Below are 20,706 nucleotides of genomic sequence, written 5' to 3'. Positions count from 1 at the left end.
ACCTCAACCAAACCCTCGAGGGCAAGCTAACGCTATCTCTTTATGAAGTGGGACCGCTTACGAAGGGCCTTAGAACCCAGCAATGAGCGAGTCCAAAACTTCTAAAGAAAATATGCCTGCCTACCAACCAAGAAGAGGAACCGGAGGAACCTGAGAAACAAACGAACCAAGAAGGTGAAGCCAAGGATGAAACTTACAAACCAACCCCGTCCAAACCACCAATCCCATATCCGCAAAGACTTAAACAAACCAAAGTCAATAACCAATACCAAAAATTTATAAAAGTGATAGAAAAGCTTCATGTAGAGATTCCTTTCACCGAAGCTATCTCCCAAATTCCGTCTTATGCCAAATTTCTCAAAGACATCTTAACTAACAAGCGTAGGCTCGACGATCCAAAACCCTTGGAATGCAACTTTATTTCTGAGGATAAACTTTCTAAGAAGGAGAAAGACCCTGGTAGTTTTTCTATACCTTGCATTTTAGGGAGTCATGTGATCGACAAAGCTTTCCTAGACTTAGGCGCTAGTGTAAGTTTAATGCCCTTAGCTGTATGTAAAAGGCTAAACTTAGGAGAGTTACAACCAACTAAGATGTCCCTTCAATTATCCAATAGGTCTGTTAAGTATCCTGTAGGCATTTTAGAAGACATCCCAGTTAGGATCGGTCAACTTTATATCCCAACAGACTTTGTGGTCATGGATATCAAAGAAGACGAAGATATCCCCATCCTTTTAGGTAGACCATTCTTATCAACAACCGGAGCTATAATAGATGTCAAAAGAGGGAAATTAACCTTCGAAGTAGGGGACGAAAAGATCGAGTTCATTCTTTCAAAATTCCTGATGGCACCAATTCTAGGAGACGCATGTTATGCAATCGATATCATAGATGAGTGCATAAAAGAATTTGATCAGGGAGAACCTAAGATCGAACTATTTTCAAACCCGAATGAAAAGGATGACGAGTTAGAGGAAATGGAACCTCACGAATGTTTGGATCTTACTCCAGACCCTTCACCTAATTCTCTAAAACCAGCCCAAGAACTTAAGGAACTACCTAAGAACCTAAGATATGAGTTTTTGGATGAAGAAATGAACCGCCCAGTAATAGTTAGTTCCACCTTAAACCAAGACGAGACGAATCGACTCTTGAATGTTTTAAGAAGATACCCCTCTGCCTTAGGGTACAACATCTCTGATTTAAAAGGTATTAGCCCATCCGTGTGTATGCACAGGATCTCACTAGAGGAGGATTCAAAACCTTCTAGAGAATATCAGAGATGAATCAACCTTGTGATGAGCGAGGTGGTGAAGAAGGAAGTCCTTAAACTACTGGAAGCGGGTATAATCTATCAGATTTCTGATAGTAAATGGGTAAGTCCTGTACATGTGGTACCCAAGAAGGGAGGCATCACAATCGTGCAAAACGAAAAGGGAGAGCATGTCGCTAAACGCACAGAAGGTGGATGGCGTATGTGCATAGATTATAGAAAGCTCAATAAGGCAACTAGGAAAGACCATTTCCCCCTTCCATTCATAGATCAAATGCTGGAGCGTCTTGCCAGACACTCTTACTTTTGTTATCTTGATGGATATTCTAGATTTTTCCAAATACCCATACACCCAAGGATCAAGACAAAACAACCTTTACCTGTCCTTACGGAACGTTTGCTTACAGACAAATGCCGTTTGGACACTGTAATGCGCCAACTACTTTCCAATGTTGTATGATGTCAATCTTTGCAGATTATCTCAACGGAATCATATAAGTATTTATGGACGACTTCTCGGTATGTGGATTAGACTTTGAAGACTGCCTTATTAACCATGAGAAAATCCTAGAGAGATGCGTAGAAGTTAACCTTGTGTTAAACTGGGAGAAGTGCCACTTTATGGTTAAAGAAGGCATAGTGTTAGGATATATAATATTTGAAAGAGGCATTGAGGTCGATAAAGTAAAAATAGAAGTTATAGAAAACCTTAACCCTCCTAAGACAGTTAGAGAAGTCCGCAGTTTCCTTGGACACGTCGGTTTCTACCGACGCTTCATAAAAGACTTCTCTAAAATAACAAAAACCCTGACCTGCCTTCTGATGAAAGACATCAAATTCATTTTCGATGAGTGTAAGACCCCAATTTTGGCCCTAAGATCCCTCATGGTATCATAACATTGCATTTGCAAAGCCTCAAGGATCATAAGCATCTGGGTTCCCTTTGCCTTTGGTTGGTACCTCTTGTGAGTGGTTTGAGGTCACCAAGCATGATTGAATTGTATATTATTGCTTTCCTCATTTTTTTTACTAACCAAAAGCACAAAAATATACCACTAACATCTTTTGTTTGTAGCTTGAGCAGTCACAAGATCTAAAAGCTTCTAGGTGATCCTTTGTGCAATGATATGGCCAAGAGAAGATGAAAGCAAGCATGTCAATGGTTCCCAAAGCTCTCATCCATCAAATATGCCTCCCTAGCATCTCAATTCATCATTTTGATCAAAACAAGTCAAAGGGTATGAGGTTTGTTTCTTAAGGAAACCCTAATTCATCTGTGTACCAAGTGTGCCTTGCTCATGAAGCAACCTCAGCCCATGGTCAAAATACAATCAAGGGAAGTTCTTTAATTCATCATTTCATACATATTTGAACTTATTTGAGTTTCCTCAATCATCAATTCATCAAGATATGAGTTGTGGACTTGAGAAGTTGATCAGTCAATTCATCTGACTATTTTGAAATGCACTGAGACCTAACTTTTTGTGTGTTGGTCAAATGGAGATGATCCCAAGAGCAAAAATGTTCTTAAAGACAAAATTGGATTTGAAGCTTGGAAGATCATCATCCATTCCAAGACATTATAGGTCATTTTTGACTGAAACCCTAATTTAGGTCAACTTCCCAAGAACATAACTCATTCATTTTTTATGATTTTAGGGTGGAACCAAATTCTTTGGAAAGCTTATTGTGTCTACTTCAAATGTTATGTTGAGCAAAATTTCAAAATCTCAAAATAAATACATGTGATAATGCAAAACATTATAGGTCTCTTTGGGCCAAATGCATTGAAATGTAAAAAAGTCCAACTTCAAGTACCCATACATTCTTCATCAAAAATCCAAATTATGAAAAATTTAAGTCCAAATTTATTGTCTTGAAGAGATCTACAACTTTGATGTTGGAGGTTTTTCCATTTGAAGCTTGCATCATCAAAACAGAAGGGCTTGAAGTTGGTTCATTTTTTACAAATTTCTCAAAGGCATATTTTGTGCATTGAACTTCATGGCCTGTTTTCATAAATTTCCACATTCCAAATGAGTTTTTGTTCAACACAACATTTATTCCTTATATCAAGACCTTTCCAACCATTACCCACATGCTTATGTTTGGATTTTCTAATTGGCATTTTCGAAGAGGTGAACATTTAGGCATAATTATGGAATTCATGATGAAACTTCATGCACAAGCCTTTGCCTTACCATTTGCACGTCCAAAACTCATCCATTTGTGTTCAGCATGCAAAACCAATTGGGTTTGGGCCTCACATGCTCCTGTACAGGCCCATGCATGGAGGACCCAAGCTCATGCACACACGAGTTCTCCACCTCCTTGCATCACCTTGTGCTATAAATAGATGCACTGCTTCATTCATTTGGACACCCTGAATCAATCTGAAATGCTGCAGAAATCAAAACCTAGCCATCACTAAAGGAATACTCATTTTTCACTTCTGATTTCAAGTTTGAATTTCAACAAAATTAGTTGATCTTTAATACTTATTCCTTAACCTTGCACTCATACCATACTTCAAGTTCAAGCTGCAAGCAAAAGTTGGAAGGAATCGTGTGAGTTAGAGTTGTTCTTCAAAGGTTTACATCTCAACTGTTTTGATCCATATCTCTTTGTACATTGTGATTTGTTTGCGTCCATTTGGTTTTCTGAAGTCCTCGTGCAAGAGGCAAGCCAGTGGTGGCTTTGATTTTATGTTTTGATGAACTTCAGTTTATGCACCTGGATTTTCTAACTCTGATTTCTCATTCCATAGAAACTTTGAGGACAATCCAAGGTTACAAGGGTGATGTACATCACCCCAGCTTTCCGATGATACGAGGATCGCCTATTTTTATTAAGATTTTTGAACCTGCAAATGTCACCGGAAAACGCAAGCTCGCCGAAGAAGACGGTGGTGTACACCACCGTCTCTTTGCCAGATCAAATCTGAGCCATCAGATGCGTTTTCCAGATCAAATCGTGGCCATCAGTTGTTATGACTTCATTTAATGCCTCGTGTGTCTCAGTTGACTAATGATAACATGAAATTATATCACATTTTAGGACTTAATTCAATTAAATTATATTATTATTTACTTTAATTTATTTCATTTTATCAGATATTACGCGGTATTTCCTTTCTATTTATCTCAGGTATCTATTTGAAGCAAAAGTAAAAAAAGGAAGAAAAGGAGGTGCAAAAAGAAGTTTCTGGAAACAAATAGCAAAAGCCAAGCCAAGCCCAAAGAAGGCACAGGCGTTGTGCCTGTGACGAGCGTCACAGAGGTTGTAACGAGCGTCACAGAGGTTGTGACGAGCGTCACGCTATATGCACTTGTGTGACGAGCGTCACACATGGTGTGACGGACGTCACACCATTCCCCTATATTTGAGGCACAAGGAACGCTTCAGAGACGTTGAGAGAGAGTTGAGCCCTATTTCCACGCCCAACTATTCTGCACGTTGAAGACTTTTGACGCGGAAGCAGTTGCAGGAGGTGGCATATAAATAGTAGCTTTTTGGAAAGCTCAGGGTTCCACGCTTTTTCCAGATTTTTGCCGTTTTCGCATTCTTTCTTTTTCCAGCAGCTTAGGCATATTTTTACAGTATTACTTTGACAAATTTTTATATTGTTTTCCTTTTGCAATTCTATTTTCTTTTCCAGCTCTTAATTAATTTTTCGCACAATAGTTTCTACACCGGAAACTATTGTGTACCTTTTACCGAATCTAACCTTACGTTAGAATCTAGTTTTTTTTATTCCTTCGTTTTATTTTTCTGCCTGATTGAAGAATTCAAGAACAAATCCAACCGGTCTGTGGTGGAGTGTTCAAGACTGCTATTTAATTATTCAGGTTCTTTATTTATTTGTTGAATTTATATATGCTTGTTTTTATTATTAATTTTTGCTGCTTGCCTGTGATGAATCTGTTTATGCATGTTATTTATTTAAGTCTGTTTAGCATGTCTGGCTGATTTATTTAGGTATCGGTATGTAAAGTAAGCGGAATAAAGGAATCAAAACTAAGTTGGTTTAATTAAGTTTAAAATTAAAATCACTCTTTTTACGGTCTCAATTTACAGGTTTAATAACAAAGTTTTTGTACGAAAGTAAAAGACATAAAGAAGTTAAAATCGATAGAGTGAGAGTTTGAGGTTTTGACTGGACAGTGTAAATTGGACATTAATTCTAGATCAGGGCGAGAGTAATTTTTAGAGTTAATTAAATTCTAACCTTTTTCAAAAAGTATTTTTAAAGATTGAATGTGAGGGTGAGAGTTAAGCATTTGAGTTTAATCATATAACCTAAGTCAACAGAGCGAGAGTTTGAGATAAGGGTGTTTAAACGATTAGTGTTTTCTTAAAAAGAGTTTCTACGGATTCTACTGTTTTCAAAAAGTGGTTTTTGACTTAACTATAAGTGACAGCTACGTTAATATAAAATCATAGTTTATTCAACAGAGCGAGAGTTTGAGATAAAACTTTTAACCAATAGAGTCAACTGAAAAGATTTACTTTAAAACCAAGAAACCAATAAAGAATTGATTCCCTAATTACGATGAATTACATACCGATATCCGCTTATTAGATATTTATTTTAGATCTTATTTTAGTTTTAACGTTTCCCCCAAACAATCAAAATATCATCTGCCTTAGCTTTACAAAGTAACCTTAGATAACGGTATATCGATTCATAAGTCCCTGTGGGATCGATATCTTTTAAAACTACGCGATAGAACTGTGCACTTGCAGTTTGTACCCCAATTCGACTCATAAAGTCGAGCGATCAAGTTTTTGGCGCCGTTGTCGGGGAGTTTTATTTAGTCGATATCGTAACTCTCCTGTTACGCTGTAGAGACTAAGGCTTTTCTTTTTCTTTTCTTTCTTTCATTGATTTGTATGCCACGCACTCGCTCTCAAGGCGAACCGCTCTACTTACGAATCAACGATATCGAACTATATCTCCGAGTCTTACGACGAATTCGGGAATATCGTGCTGCAAACAATCTCCCTCATGTAGAACTTCCTGATTTCAAAAATATTTTCCCTTCGATACCCGAGATGGCAGAACCAGCTCGTGCTCTTAGAGATTACGCCGCTCCATCGCAAGATGAACCGCATTCAAGTATTGCTCCACCCGCAATCGAAGCAAACAACTTTGAACTCAAACCTTCACTGTTGCAGGCAGTGCAACAGAACCAATTCTCTGGGAATCCTACCGAGGATCCTAACCTTCATTTATCCGTATTTGTCCAATACGCTGATACTGTTAAAGCTAATGGTGTCACTTCAGAGGCAATTCGACTTCGTCTTTTTCCTTTCTCACTAAGAGATAGCGCTAGAAGATGGCTTCAATCTCTTCCTTCCAACTCAGTCACCACATGGAACGAGTTGAAGAAAGTTTTTCTTGCTCGATATTTTCCGCCAAGCAAAACAGCTATGTTAAGAGCCCAAATAAATGGATTTAAACAGAAAGATAACGAGTCTCTTTTCGAAGCATGGGAAAGATACAAAGACATGATGAGACTTTGTCCACACCATGGTTTAGAAGACTGGTTAGTAATTCATACATTCTATAATGGTCTCCTGTACAACACGAGGTTGACAATAAATGCCGCCGCAGGTGGTGCGCTAATGAACAAACCTTATGCAGACGCTTACCAACTTATCGAAAGCATGGCTCAAAACCACTATCAGTGGGGAACCGAACGAACAATGGTGGAAAAACCTCAAACGAAAACGGGCATGTACGAGATAAGTAACCTTGATCATGTTAATGCAAATATGGATGCTCTGGTCCAGAAAATTGAAAGTTTAAATGTATCACCTCCAGCCACAGTAGTTGCCATAACTCAGAATTGCGAAGTCTGTGGAATCCAAGGTCACACTCCTGCAGATTGTCAACTCCTAACAGGAATCCAAGCGGAGCAAGTAAACTATGCTCAAGGAAGCCCCTATTCGCATACCTATAACTCAAATTGGAAGAACCATCCAAATTTTTCATATAAGAGTAATAATGCTCTATACGCACCTGGACAATCTCCAAATCAAGCCCCAGCTATACCTCCGGGATATCAGAAGCCGACCCCATCTACATCTAACAATAACGCCCCTAGGAAATCCAACTTGGAAATCATGATGGAGAACTTTATAGCTTCTCAACAGCAAACCAATAAAGATTTCTTAAACCAGAATGTACACACTGGCGAACAAATTAAACAACTAGCAAGTAAAGTAGATGCCCTGGCTACTCATAACAAAATGCTGGAAACGCAAATATCACAAGTAGCTCAACAACAAGCGCCTACTGCTGCCCCAACTGGTACATTTCCTGGCCAACCCCAACCTAACCCAAGAAGCCACGCTCATGCAATTATACTGAGAAGTGGAACGGAAGTGGAAGGACCGTCTGACCCAAGGATAGAAAACCAAAACTCTGAAAGGTCAACTGAGGAAAGTGAACCTAAGGAAAAGGCAGAGAGTAATAAGGAAACCGTAGAAAAGAAGGAACCTTATGTACCTCCACCACCTTATAAACCACCTATCCCTTACCCTCAAAGGCTTGTTAAAACCAAAGATGCGGGCCAATTTAAAAAATTTGTCGACCTACTAAAACAATTAAACGTCACTATTCCGTTTACAGAAGCTATTACGCAGATGCCCTCATATGCCAAGTTTTTAAAAGAAATTCTTTCTAATAAAAGGAAACTTGAAGATAGCGAAACCGTTACACTTACTGCTGAATGTAGCGCTATAATACAGAATATGCCTCCTAAACTTAAAGACCCAGGTAGTTTCTCTATACCCTGTCACATAGGAAAATTTGTCATTGACAAAGCCTTATGCGATTTAGGAGCCGGTATTAGTGTTATGCCTTTATCCATATGCAAGAGACTTGAAATGGGAGAATTAAGACCAACTAAAATGTTTGTGCAACTAGCAAATCGTTCCGTAAAATATCCTGTAGGAATTCTTGAAAACGTTCCAGTGCGCATAGGTCAATTCTACATTCCAACTGATTTTATAATTATGGATATTAGAGAAGATGAAGTTACACCCATTATACTGGGAAGACCGTTCTTAGCAACTGTCGGTGCAATCATAGACGTAAAACGAGGACGACTCACTTTCGAAGTAGGAGAAGAGAAAATTGAGTTCATCCTTTCCCAATTTTTGAAAGCACCTGCAATAGAAGATACATGTTACTTCATGGATATCATCGATGAATGCATAAAATAAACGGAGTTAGAAAAAGACAAATCATCTGACTACCTTGTAGAAGACAAACTTAACCAATGTTTAGCAATAACACCGGACCCTACGCAATGCCTCAAGAAACCAACCTTAGACCTGAAAACACTTCCCAAGAATCTGAGATATGAATTCCTAGACTTAGAGCTTGAACGACCAGTGATAGTTAATGCTGACCTAGGAACACTCGAAACAGAAAAACTCCTGCATATCTTAAGAAAATATCCAACCGCACTAGGTTACAACATCACCGATCTTAAAGGAATAAGTCCTTCTATTTGTATGCACCGCATCATGTTAGAAGAAGACTGTAAAACTTCTAGGGAACACCAGAGAAGACTAAACCCGATCCTAAGTGAGGTAGTGAAGAAGGAAATAACCAAGTTATTAGAGGCAGGTATCATATATCCTATATCTGATAGCAAATGGGTTAGTCCTGTACACGTAGTACCAAAGAAAGGAGGCATAACAGTCATTGAAAATGAAAAAGGATAGACTATAACCAAACGAATCGAATCGGGATGGAGAATGTGCATTGACTATAGGAAACTAAACAAAGCAACCCGAAAAGATCATTTCCCTTTACCATTCATTGACCAAATGTTAGAACGATTAGCAAAACATTCACATTTCTGCTATCTAGACGGTTACTCAGGTTTCTTTCAAATACCAATTCACCCTGATGACCAAGAAAAGACAACATTCACGTGCCCTTTTGGTACCTTCGCTTATAGACGAATGCCGTTTGGCTTGTGTAATGCTCCTGCAACTTTCCAAAGATGCATGATGGCAATATTCGCCGATTTTCTAGAAAACATCATGGAAGTATTTATGGATGACTTTTCCGTATGCGGACAAAGCTTTGAAGAATGTCTTGAAAACCTAGAGAAAGTTCTAGAGCGATGTGTAAAAGTAAACCTAGTACTTAATTGGGAAAAATGTCACTTTATGGTACAAGAAGGAATTGTTTTAGGACACATCATCTCAAATAGAGGAATTGAAGTAGACAAGGCCAAAATAGAGGTAATCGAAAACCTTCAACCTCCGAAGACTATGAGAGAAGTACGAAGCTTCTTAGGACATGCCGGTTTTTACCAACGATTCATTAAAGACTTCTCTAAAATAACTAAACCGTTGACCGGATTATTGATGAAAGATGCTGAATTCATATTCGACAATAAATGTTTAGAAGCATTTCAAACGCTTAAACAAGCACTGATCTCCGCACCCATAATGCAGACACCAAATTGGAATGAACCATTCGAAATAATGTGTGATGCCAGCGATTACGCTGTAGGTGCTGTTTTAGGACAACGAAAAGATAAAAAGCTTCATGTTATATATTACGCAAGTAGAACTCTAGATGAAGCACAAATGAATTACGCCACAACCGAGAAAGAACTTCTAGCAGTAGTGTTTGCGCTAGATAAATTTCGTTCTTACTTAGTCGGAGCCAAAATAATCATCTACACTGACCACGCTGCTATCAAATACCTCTTAACTAAAAAGGATGCAAAACCTAGACTCCTAAGGTGGATCCTGTTACTACAAGAGTTCAATTTGGAAATCAAGGACAAGAAAGGAACTGAAAACGTAGTAGCAGATCACCTCTCTAGACTTGAGAACCTTGAACCGGAAAGAACAGCAATTAACGATGATTTCTCGTACGATAAGCTTATAGCTACTTTAGAAGAAAATAACGCTGATAAACAGGTAGAAACTACCTTAGCAATATCTGTTACACCGTGGTACGCTGACCTCGTCAATTATTTAGCTGCTGGAATAGTTCCATCTACCTTATCGTACCAACAGAAGAAACGATTCTTCTATGATATAAAACAATATTACTGGGATGACCCCTTACTTTTTAAAAGAGGTCCCGATGGTATTTTCCGTCGGTGTATACCCGAAGAAGAGGTAGAAAGTATAATCCAACACTGTCACTCCGCTCCTTATGATGGACACGCAAGTACATCCAAGACCTGCTCTAAAATCCTACAAGCCGGTTTTTATTGGCCAAGTATATGGAAGGATGTACATGCAACTATTAAGAAATGTGACAGATGTCAACGCACAGGAAACATATCTAGACGCCACAAAAGGGCGTTTTGGAAGTCGAGATTTTCGACGTGTGGGGAATAGACTTCATGGGACCTTTTCCATCCTCTTTCGGCAACAAATACATACTCGTGGCAGTTGACTACGTATCAAAATGGATTGAAGCTATAGCTTCTCCAACAAACGACACACGAGTAGTAACTAGACTCTTTAAGAATATAATATTTCCAAGGTTTGGTGTCCCAAGAATAGTTGTCAGTGATGGTGGATCGCATTTCATATCCAAAGTACTCGAAAAACTACTGCTTAAGTATGGCGTAAGACATAGAGTAGCGACACCTTACCACCCTCAAACCAGTAGGCAAGTGGAAGTATCTAACAGAGAGATCAAACAGATACTAGAAAAAACAGTCGCCACTTCAAGGAAAGACTGGTCATTGAAATTACCAGAAGCTTTATGGGCATACCGAACTGCTTACAAAACACCCATAGGGACAACCCCATTTAAGCTAATTTATGGAAAATCCTGTCACCTCCCGGTAGAATTAGAACATAAAGCCTATTGGGCTATTAAAAATCTAAATTTAAACTATAAAGCCGCCGGTGAAAAGAGAATCCTTGATATAAGCGAATTAGATGAACTCAGAAGAGACGCTTACGAAAATGCCAGAATCTACAAAGAAAGAACAAAACAATGGCATGACAAGCGCATATCAAGGAAAATCTTCAAACAAGGCGATACAGTCCTTTTATTTAACTCCAGACTAAAGTTATTTCCGGGAAAACTACGATCTAGATGGTCAGGTCCTTTTCAAATCACTAATGTTTTTCCCAGTGGAGCAGTAGAAATTAAAGGTAAATCTATGGAACCATTTACCGTAAACGGGCAACGTCTAAAACATTATCACTATGCAGAAAACAATGAAGATTCGCAAGTCTTGCACTTAGACGAAATGCCTCCAGAAATCATAGATTATAATTGATTGTTTTTATGTCGAGCTTGCGACATTAAACAAAGTGCTTAGTGGGAGACAACCCACAAATTATTTTATTATTCTATTATTATTATTTTTTTTATTTCTTCCTTAATTATTCTTTTAGTTTCTGTTTAGTATTCATTCTTAATTTATTTTAATTTATTAAAAACTTTTCTCTTCTTTCAGCATTTGGTCAAATCCTGACTAAAACTATTATTTTTCTTTTCTCTAGCTAACACTAACCTAATGGGACATATTGATCGTATGGGTATCAAATTCAGAGGAACAGCTCAGAAACAAAAGTTTGAGGAACTAGCCACGAGAGAGATGCTACCTAGCCTGTATGCTGATGACTGGGCAATGACTGCCCTTGGACTAAGACAAAGTGTCCTGTATTTGCTGAATCAGATAGGGTGGGAAACCGCTCCTATCCGTAGACAGTTTGTCACTTACCGGAGACTGACTCTAGAATTCCTTAGTTCTCTGATCTATCTACCCAGCCATGGAAAAGGAATAAGCAGAGGTTTTATACAGTTCAGAATGTTTAACATGGAGTACCAATTTAATATTCAAGATTTTACCAACCTTTTAGGCTTCCCTACATCCTTTGACACATTCACAGTGAGCCAAGAGGAACTTTTCGAATATAGAGAACTTGAACACTTTTGGGGTAACTTGACTGGAAATGACGATCCCGAGGAACATGAGTTTCTCTCTGGAAACATACATAACCCGACCTTTCGCTATTTCCATAAGATCCTGACCCACACCTTATTTGGGAAGAAGCCAAACAGTACCACAGTTTCACGTGATGAACTCTTCATCATATTTTGTGCTTCCCAGAACCGTCCAGTAAACGGTGCCACTTTTATGTTAGCAAATTTGGACCACCTTATCCAAGATGAGCGAGCACCAATCCGAATAGGCGGTTTGATAACTATGATAGGTAATGCTATTGGATTACGTCAGCCTATACTTGACTTAAGCCCTTTTTGTGGCATTACTACTATGAGTATACCCTTCCTCTTCAACACTTTGTTTATAGCAAACCTAGGGTCTGATGAGTTTGAGCTTATTATTGATAACCAAGTTCTTTGCCTATTCACCATGCCCGATCCTAGGACTAGTGTTCACAACCGCAACAACTGGCTCTACAATCTGAACGAAACCCCCTCTCCTACTAGATCCACTGAATCCATCCAGGACTATGAGATTTGTGATGACTATGAGACTTATGATGACCAGATTCCTTATGCTGAATCAGATCCTCAGACACCATTTGGATATCATGATATTGATCCTCCTCCTCAACCTGCTCAGACAGAAGAATCGGCAATACCCGACCTTAGACATCATATGCTCGGAACTGATTATAACACTGCCATGGAAGCTTTGATGTCAGAACAAGATGCCCTCGGAGAAGAGTTCACTAGCTTGAGGCACGAATTTCTGGGATACATGAACAGTATGACAAACCAGTTTCACGAGTTGCTATACCGTGTTAACTCCTTTGCTCCTCCGGCCAGAGATCGTGCAGAAGGATAGAATTTATTTGTTTTTCTTAGTTATTTAGTCTTAAGCTAGATTAATTCGTTAATGTTATTTCAAATTATATTCGTATTTGTTTCTCTTTCGCACTTTTTGTTTTTCTCCTTGTTACATTATGATTATTTTATTGAAGCTATTTATTCATTTTATTATGTAATATCTATTATGCTCTCTACTGTTGCTGCCTACATGACTTATTAAAGAACAATATATATATGCATCATTGTGCAAAGTAGAATGACGTGCAGGAAAATTAAATAGCAAAACAAAATAATCAAAATAAATATATTACCAAAGTAACTATGAAGAACGCTAGCTGAAGCCTTGCCAAAAAGACTGTGTGACGAGCGTCACACATTCTATGACGAACGGCACGCCAAGTACTTGTGACGCCCGTCATGCATCTGTAACGAGCGTAACAACCTCCAGACTAGGTGAACGTTACAGTGCCGTTGGAGACGAACGTTACACCCTTCAACTTTTTATCTTCCCCATTTATTCACATTCACCCACATTTATTTACTTTTCAACCACCTCCTTTCCAATTTCCAAATTTCTTTCCTATAAATACCCACCAAACCTCCCTTCATTCACCACAAACCATTCTCTAATATCAAATACATTTCTTTTCTTTCCAAATTACTCCTTCAAATTCATTCATCACTATGGCGCAAAACCAGAATTTCGGAAATATCATCTTCCGATCCGAAGATGAAAATTACCAAAGGGAGCAATTCGAGCGTTTCCAACAGCGAGGCGTCGTCTCCACCAGGTATCCCGATTTAACTTGTTTACAACAATTAGGATTACTCCAAGGTATCGAGTGGATGCTCCTCCTTGCCGACTTAACCTTCCTTTGCACTCATAATCAACCCACCTACCCCTCCCTAACCTTAGAATTCTTAAGTTCATACGAATACACCACTCCCGCCGGTGAAGACGAATTTTTAACCGGTACCGCAACCTTTCGTATGTTCAACACCGAGTACTCCTTAACCCAAAACCAATTGAGTACCATGCTACAATTTCCCATAGAAGGTCAGGTACACCCCAGAATACCTCCAAACTCAAACTGGAACACAGTTGCCGTTTTCGATCTTTTCAAGCGAATTTCCGGTATTGATGCCAACAACTGGGAAGAGCTCCTTCTTTCCCACATACATAACCCAACTATTCGGTACTTTATCCGCATCTTGCAAAACACCGTTTTTGGAAGACCGAACAACAGCAAGGTCAACTCAAAGGAGTTATTCTTCCTCCATTGCGTCTTCGAACCGGATACTAAGGTAAACGCCGCCTCCTTTCTATTTCATCATATCCGCACCTTATATGCTAGAGGCCGGCAACCTTTTATAATTGGTGGATTAATCACCACCATAGCACTTGGCTTAAACCTAGGGGACCGCCTCCAAACTTTAGAATCTTTACCTCCCCTATTTATGGATATAGGCTATTGTCGGTCCAGCCGCCTAATAAAGAACCGAATAGGCGGAAAATATTACCTTATGGTGAATAACCAGGCCGTCCCAAGCGTTGTCCTCCCCAACATTTCCCTAACCGATGTCACCAATCCCAACCGCCACCTCTATGATCTGAATGCTCCCGAAGCTACCGAGCCTTCGCATACAAACCCGTCTGCAGACGAGTTCGAAGAAATGGAGCAAGGTGATAACGCTCCTGCACAACAATCAGTTCCGCTCAACCCTTCCGATACTGCAGCTGGCCCATCCTCCCGACATCGTCGACGAAGAAGGCCTGCAACCAACGACGACATCATGGGTGCTATTGATGGTATGCAAGCACAAAATGTCGAGATGATGCAAATGATGCGTCAAATGCAACAACAGCAGGAAGAGAGGAATACCATAACCAATCAGCGGTTCACTGAGTTGTTTAGCAGGTTCGACAACTTAGACTTATGTCAGCGATCACCAGGCCCAAGAACAAGAGGCGGAAGGCAACCTTAACTTTCCTTTTCCCTTTCTCTTTCATATTTCATTTCGTTTCCTTAAAACATTGGTGACAATGTTTAATTTAAGTATGGGGGGGAAAACCATGTTCTTTCTATCCTCCACTTTCCTTTTCAAGTATGTACTTTTCCTTTCATTGTTATTTCCCTTTCTTAAAAAAACAAAAACAAAAAAAAACAAAAAAAAAATATAATAATAATATAGATTTATTTTAAGTTAAGTCCCTAGTGTGAAAAATTCTTATTATCTATTCCCCTCAATTTTCTTGAGCCATAACAAAAATTTAACACACCCAATAAGTATAAAGGTCGCTTATTTTATAAAACTTGAGTGAAATCAAGACAAAAATTATTACCATAACAACGCTCTAAGAATCTCAACATGTTAGATCAGGATAAGTACCTATTATACCAATCCCTTGAACTTTTAGTTTTATAGTAACCCCGAGTAGTTTATACGAGAAGTCAGCACCATCTTAATAGCAAACTACGTGGAGAGCCGATGAATATAAGTGAATGATTCCCAAAGTAACATAAAAAAATATATATCAGGAAATGCACTAATTAAGTTAGGTGATCCTTACCAGATCATTTAATCTAAAGGTTGCAGATCATACAAAAGCATAATACGAGAGATCCATTATGAGTTGGTTCAGTAGGTATCTGGTACTGAACTTGGTAGGGCGGACTATGGTCCGATCCCCCGCAATTTGCAATGGACTGAATAACGAAGTTATCCGACTTATGTACCAGAACTTCTAGCTAAAAGGGGATCAGAATCACTAACCGGTTACTCCACTATGTGCACGAAAAGATAAAGGGCTTAATGTGATTTCGCTAGAATGAAAACGGGTGAAATAAAGTAAAGGAACTAGGACAGCTATAAGGGCATTACTTGAACTGGTTTGCATGAGGTGAGGTTATCTGAGGTTGTGGCGGTGGTTGTCAATGTCAAGATTAAACTCAAGTCACTTCTAAACAAAGTTTACATGCAACCTAATACGAATTGATGCGTGTTTTGAAATTTCATCTGGCTAAAAATTTTAAGTTCTATACCGTATTTTGCTTGAGGACAAGCAAAGATCTAAGTATGGGGGAGTTTGATAACATGAAATTATATCACATTTTAGGACTTAATTCAATTAAATTATATTATTATTTACTTTAATTTATTTCATTTTATCAGATATTACGCGGTATTTCCTTTCTATTTATCTCAGGTATCTATTTGAAGCAAAAGTAAAAAAAGGAAGAAAAGGAGGTGCAAAAAGAAGTTTCTGGAAACAAATAGCAAAAGTCAAGCCCAGCCCAAAGAAGGCACAGGCGTTGTGCCTGTGACGAGCGTCACACTATATGCACTTGTGTGACGAGCGTCACACATGGTGTGACGGACGTCACACCATTCCCCTATATTTGAGGCACAAGGAACGCTTCAGAGACGTTGAGAGAGAGTTGAGCCCTATTTCCACGCCCAACTATTCTGCACGTTGAAGACTTTTGACGCGGAAGCAGTTGCAGGAGGTGGCATATAAATAGTAGCTTTTTGGAAAGCTCAGGGTTCCACGCTTTTTCCAGATTTTTGCCGTTTTTGCATTCTTTCTTTTTCCAGCAGCTTAGGCATATTTTTACAGTATTACTTTGACAAATTTTTATATTGTTTTCCTTTTGCAATTCTATTTTCTTTTCCAGCTCTTAATTAATTTTTCGCACAATAGTTTCTACACCGGAAACTATTGTGTACCTTTTACCGGATCTAACCTTACGTTAGAATCTAGTTTTTTTTATTCCTTCGTTTTATTTTTCTGCCTGATTGAAGAATTCAAGAACAAATCCAACCTGTCTGTGGTGGAGTGTTCAAGACTGCTATTTAATTATTCAGGTTCTTTATTTATTTTTTGAATTTATATATGCTTGTTTTTATTATTAATTTTTGCTGCTTGCCTGTGATGAATCTGTTTATGCATGTTATTTATTTAAGTCTGTTTAGCATGTCTGGCTGATTTATTTAGGTATCGGTATGTAAAGTAAGCGGAATGAAGGAATCAAAACTAAGTTGGTTTAATTAACTTTAAAATTAAAATCACTCTTTTTACGGTCTCAATTTACAGGTTTAATAACAAAGTTTTTGTACGAAAGTAAAAGACATAAAGAAGTTAAAATCAATAGAGCGAGAGTTTGAGGTTTTGACTGGACAGTGTAAATTGGACATTAATTCTAGATCAGGGCGAGAGTAATTTTTAGAGTTAATTAAATTCTAACCTTTTTCAAAAAGTATTTTTAAAGATTGAATGTGAGGGCGAGAGTTAAGCATTTGAGTTTAATCATATAACCTAAGTCAACAGAGCGAGAGTTTGAGATAAGGGTGTTTAAACGATTAGTGTTTTCTTAAAAAGAGTTTCTACGGATTCTACTGTTTTCAAAAAGTGGTTTTTGACTTAACTATAAGTGACAGCTACGTTAATATAAAATCATAGTTTATTCAACAGAGCGAGAGTTTGAGATAAAACTTTTAACCAATAGAGTCAACTGAAAAGATTTACTTTAAAACCAAGAAACCAATAAAGAATTGATTCCCTAATTACGACGAATTACATACCGATATCCGCTTATTAGATATTTATTTTAGATCTTATTTTAGTTTTAACGTTTCCCCCAAACAATCAAAATATCATCTGCCTTAGCTTTACGAAGTAACCTTAGATAACGGTATATCGATTCATAAGTCCCTGTGGGATCGATATCTTTTAAAATTACGTGATAGAACTGTGCACTTGCAGTTTGTACCCCAATTCGACTCATAAAGTCGAGCGATCAACTAAGGCATATGGTGAGCGCGCGCGTGAGGGTCTTAGGATGTGCCACCTCAATTAATGAAATCTCATCCAACGCCTCTCCTTTTTTCTGATTTTCTTAATTTCCATTTTATTTCTTTTATTTGATTTAACTTCAAAAATTCATAACTCTCTCATTTTAATTCCAAAAAATATGGGACCAATTGCATTATTTCTCTTTTTAATTCTAGTTTCTAAAAATGATTTTTTTATTTTTTTTTATCATTTGATATTTTTTGTGAATTTTCTCTTTTCTGGTTATTTTTAATTCATTTTAAATAGTTTTTTATATTCAAAAAATACAAAAATATTTTCTCAACCTATTTGAATGATGATGGATCCATTAAAAGGATTCTCATCAATTTTTTAATTAATTTGAGATTTATTTGAGATTTTATTTCAATTAGGTTATTTTTATTCATTTTTAATTGATTAAAAATAATTTTTGGCTTTTAAAAAATGCTGAATTTTTTTGTCAAACTTTGTTTGACCTTGTTGAACTTGGGATAAATCACTTGGACTTTTCAAAGTTGATTTGAGGTGATTTTGAAGTTTGACCTTTCTTTAATATTTTAATTCAAGTTTATTTTTAAATATTAAAAATGCCAAAAATATTTTGTTCATTTCTTGGCTTCCAATCTTCATCCCACTTTTGTTTATGATTGTTTGACCATGATCTTCAATGTCATTAGTCAACACTTGTTGATTGGTATATTCCATTTTATTTTAATGCACTTTATTCTTTCCATGTCCATTATCTTCTTCATCTTCATCTTCTTCTTTTCTTTTGGATCAATGAGTTAAAGGTTGATAAGTTAGCATTGATTAGGGAGGTTTAATCTTCCTTGATTCAAATCTAATTCATCTTGATCAATTGATCAAGTGAATGGCTTTGCATTAAGGATAGATTGCTTCCTAAATCATGCAAAGGACTTAAACCAATACAAGATCATTTCTCTTCTTCTTTTTGGCATGGCAAGTTGTTGGAACTTGGTTCACTAATCAAGACTTCTAACTTGTGTTGTTGCCTACATTATTATTGACCGGCCTCAGATAGTTGTGACTTCTACATAAGTCCAATTACGATTGCTTAACATAGCGCTAAATTTGCCTTATGGCACACTAACTATTAACATTGACCATTGACTATTAACATTTACTTCTTGCTCTTTACATTTATGAAATTTATTATTCTTGTACATATTATTCATTTGCTTTTTCCTTTGCTCACTTGAGCACATGTTTATGTTAATGCAATTTGCCTTTTGCTCACTTGAGCACATAATTGTGTATATATACTATTGTGATTGTGTGTTGTTTTGATTGTTGTGGACCAAATGCAAAAATGGACAAATGGACTTAGACTTTAGGACCTTCCCCAAGCTAATGGAGTTTGAAGAGCAACTAGGCCTCATGCCTTTAGAGTGCTTAAAATGTCAAAGAGCAACTAGGCCTCATGCCTTTAGAATGCTTAAAACTTGAAGATGAACTTTGAAAGGATTAAATTCTAAACTCCCTCTTGTCCATTCTTTGATTGCATCATGGAACATTTTAATGTGTGTGTTCTTGTGTTAGGGATTCCAACATTGAGCCAAATTCAGGAACCATTGCCATGAGCTTCTAAGAGAGAGAGATCTAAGAGCCATTGGAAGATCCCTAGGAGCTTGTTGTGATTGTGTGCTTGCTTGCTTGAGTATTTGTTTATCTTGCTTATTCCAAAGGATGGGAGCTACTTGGATCATCAATATGATCTCAAGAGAGGAACTCCATTTGTGGTCTTGTTTCTTATCCCTTCTCTCTTGTATGTTTAGGACTCTATCCATTCTTCTTCTTCCCTCCACTCTAACCCAAGCCAAAACTTTTGTGCAAACATTTAACATTTGTTTTCAAACATTAGAAACCTAAGCCTTATGCTTTTGATTCTCAAACGTTTTTTCATAATACTTATTTTGAATTGAATCTTTAATCCACTTTAACCATATTTTGTAAATACTTCTCATTGGTAAATACCACTCATTCAAATACTTTTGTGGTTTCAATGGCCACTCTCTTAATCAAAACAAATTGTAACCTTTAGCTATTAGGTTTGAGTTATCCTTGAGGTAGATGTAATGCTCACCTAATCCTTAGTGATGGACAATGAGTCGTCCATGCTTATTATAGGGTTAACCCCTCACTAGCATGTTGAAGCTATCCTCACATGGTGGATTTGTGGTTTTAGGTTGAGTTTTCTCCCTTGGATAACAAAAGACCTTAAGGCTTTTGGACCAATCAATTCACTAACTCATTTTGAGATTTTTACCCCAAACTACGAGGTTTTTATCCTAATCTTTTTTAAGATGGTACGTAGGCAATGGGTTTATCCATCCAAACACAAAATGTAAATAAACTTGTATATTCTCTTCTCATCTCTTCAATCATGTTTGCACAAATAAATTTTCACAAAATACCAACCTTACAACAAATGTGAAAAGGGCTCCCTAGGAGTACCTAGGATGTTTTGGGTGCTTAAAACCTTCCCATTGCATAACCAACCCCCTTACCCAGATCTCTGACATTTTTACTAGTTTTTGATTCGATAAAACTTTTAGGTTTTTGTTCGCCTTCTAACCATTCCTTTGGATAAATAGAAGTGCGGTGGCGACTCGACTTGTATGGTTTACCTTGGATTTAGTCAATATCTCTAATGGTAACGAATACCCCGCTACAATGAGAAATGCATCAAAGCCTTTAACCGGTTAAAACAAGCATTAATTTCAGTACCCATTCTACAAACCCCGGATTGGACTAAACCCTTCGAAATAA

General features: G+C 37.6%; 1 non-coding gene across 1 annotated transcript; it reads right to left on the bottom strand.

Moving 5' to 3' along the window:
- Positions 1-6,706: 6,706 nt before the first annotated feature.
- Positions 6,707-6,813, bottom strand: LOC127078043 (small nucleolar RNA R71). The gene has a single exon (XR_007787790.1). It is a non-coding gene; the product is annotated as a small nucleolar RNA R71 (small nucleolar RNA).
- Between the last annotated feature and the right edge of the window lie 13,893 nt (positions 6,814-20,706).

Source organism: Lathyrus oleraceus, chromosome 4 (assembly GCF_024323335.1).
Source record: "Lathyrus oleraceus cultivar Zhongwan6 chromosome 4, CAAS_Psat_ZW6_1.0, whole genome shotgun sequence".
NCBI classification, from domain to species: Eukaryota; Viridiplantae; Streptophyta; class Magnoliopsida; order Fabales; family Fabaceae; genus Lathyrus; species Lathyrus oleraceus.
This window is presented reverse-complemented; position numbering and strand designations above follow the sequence as displayed.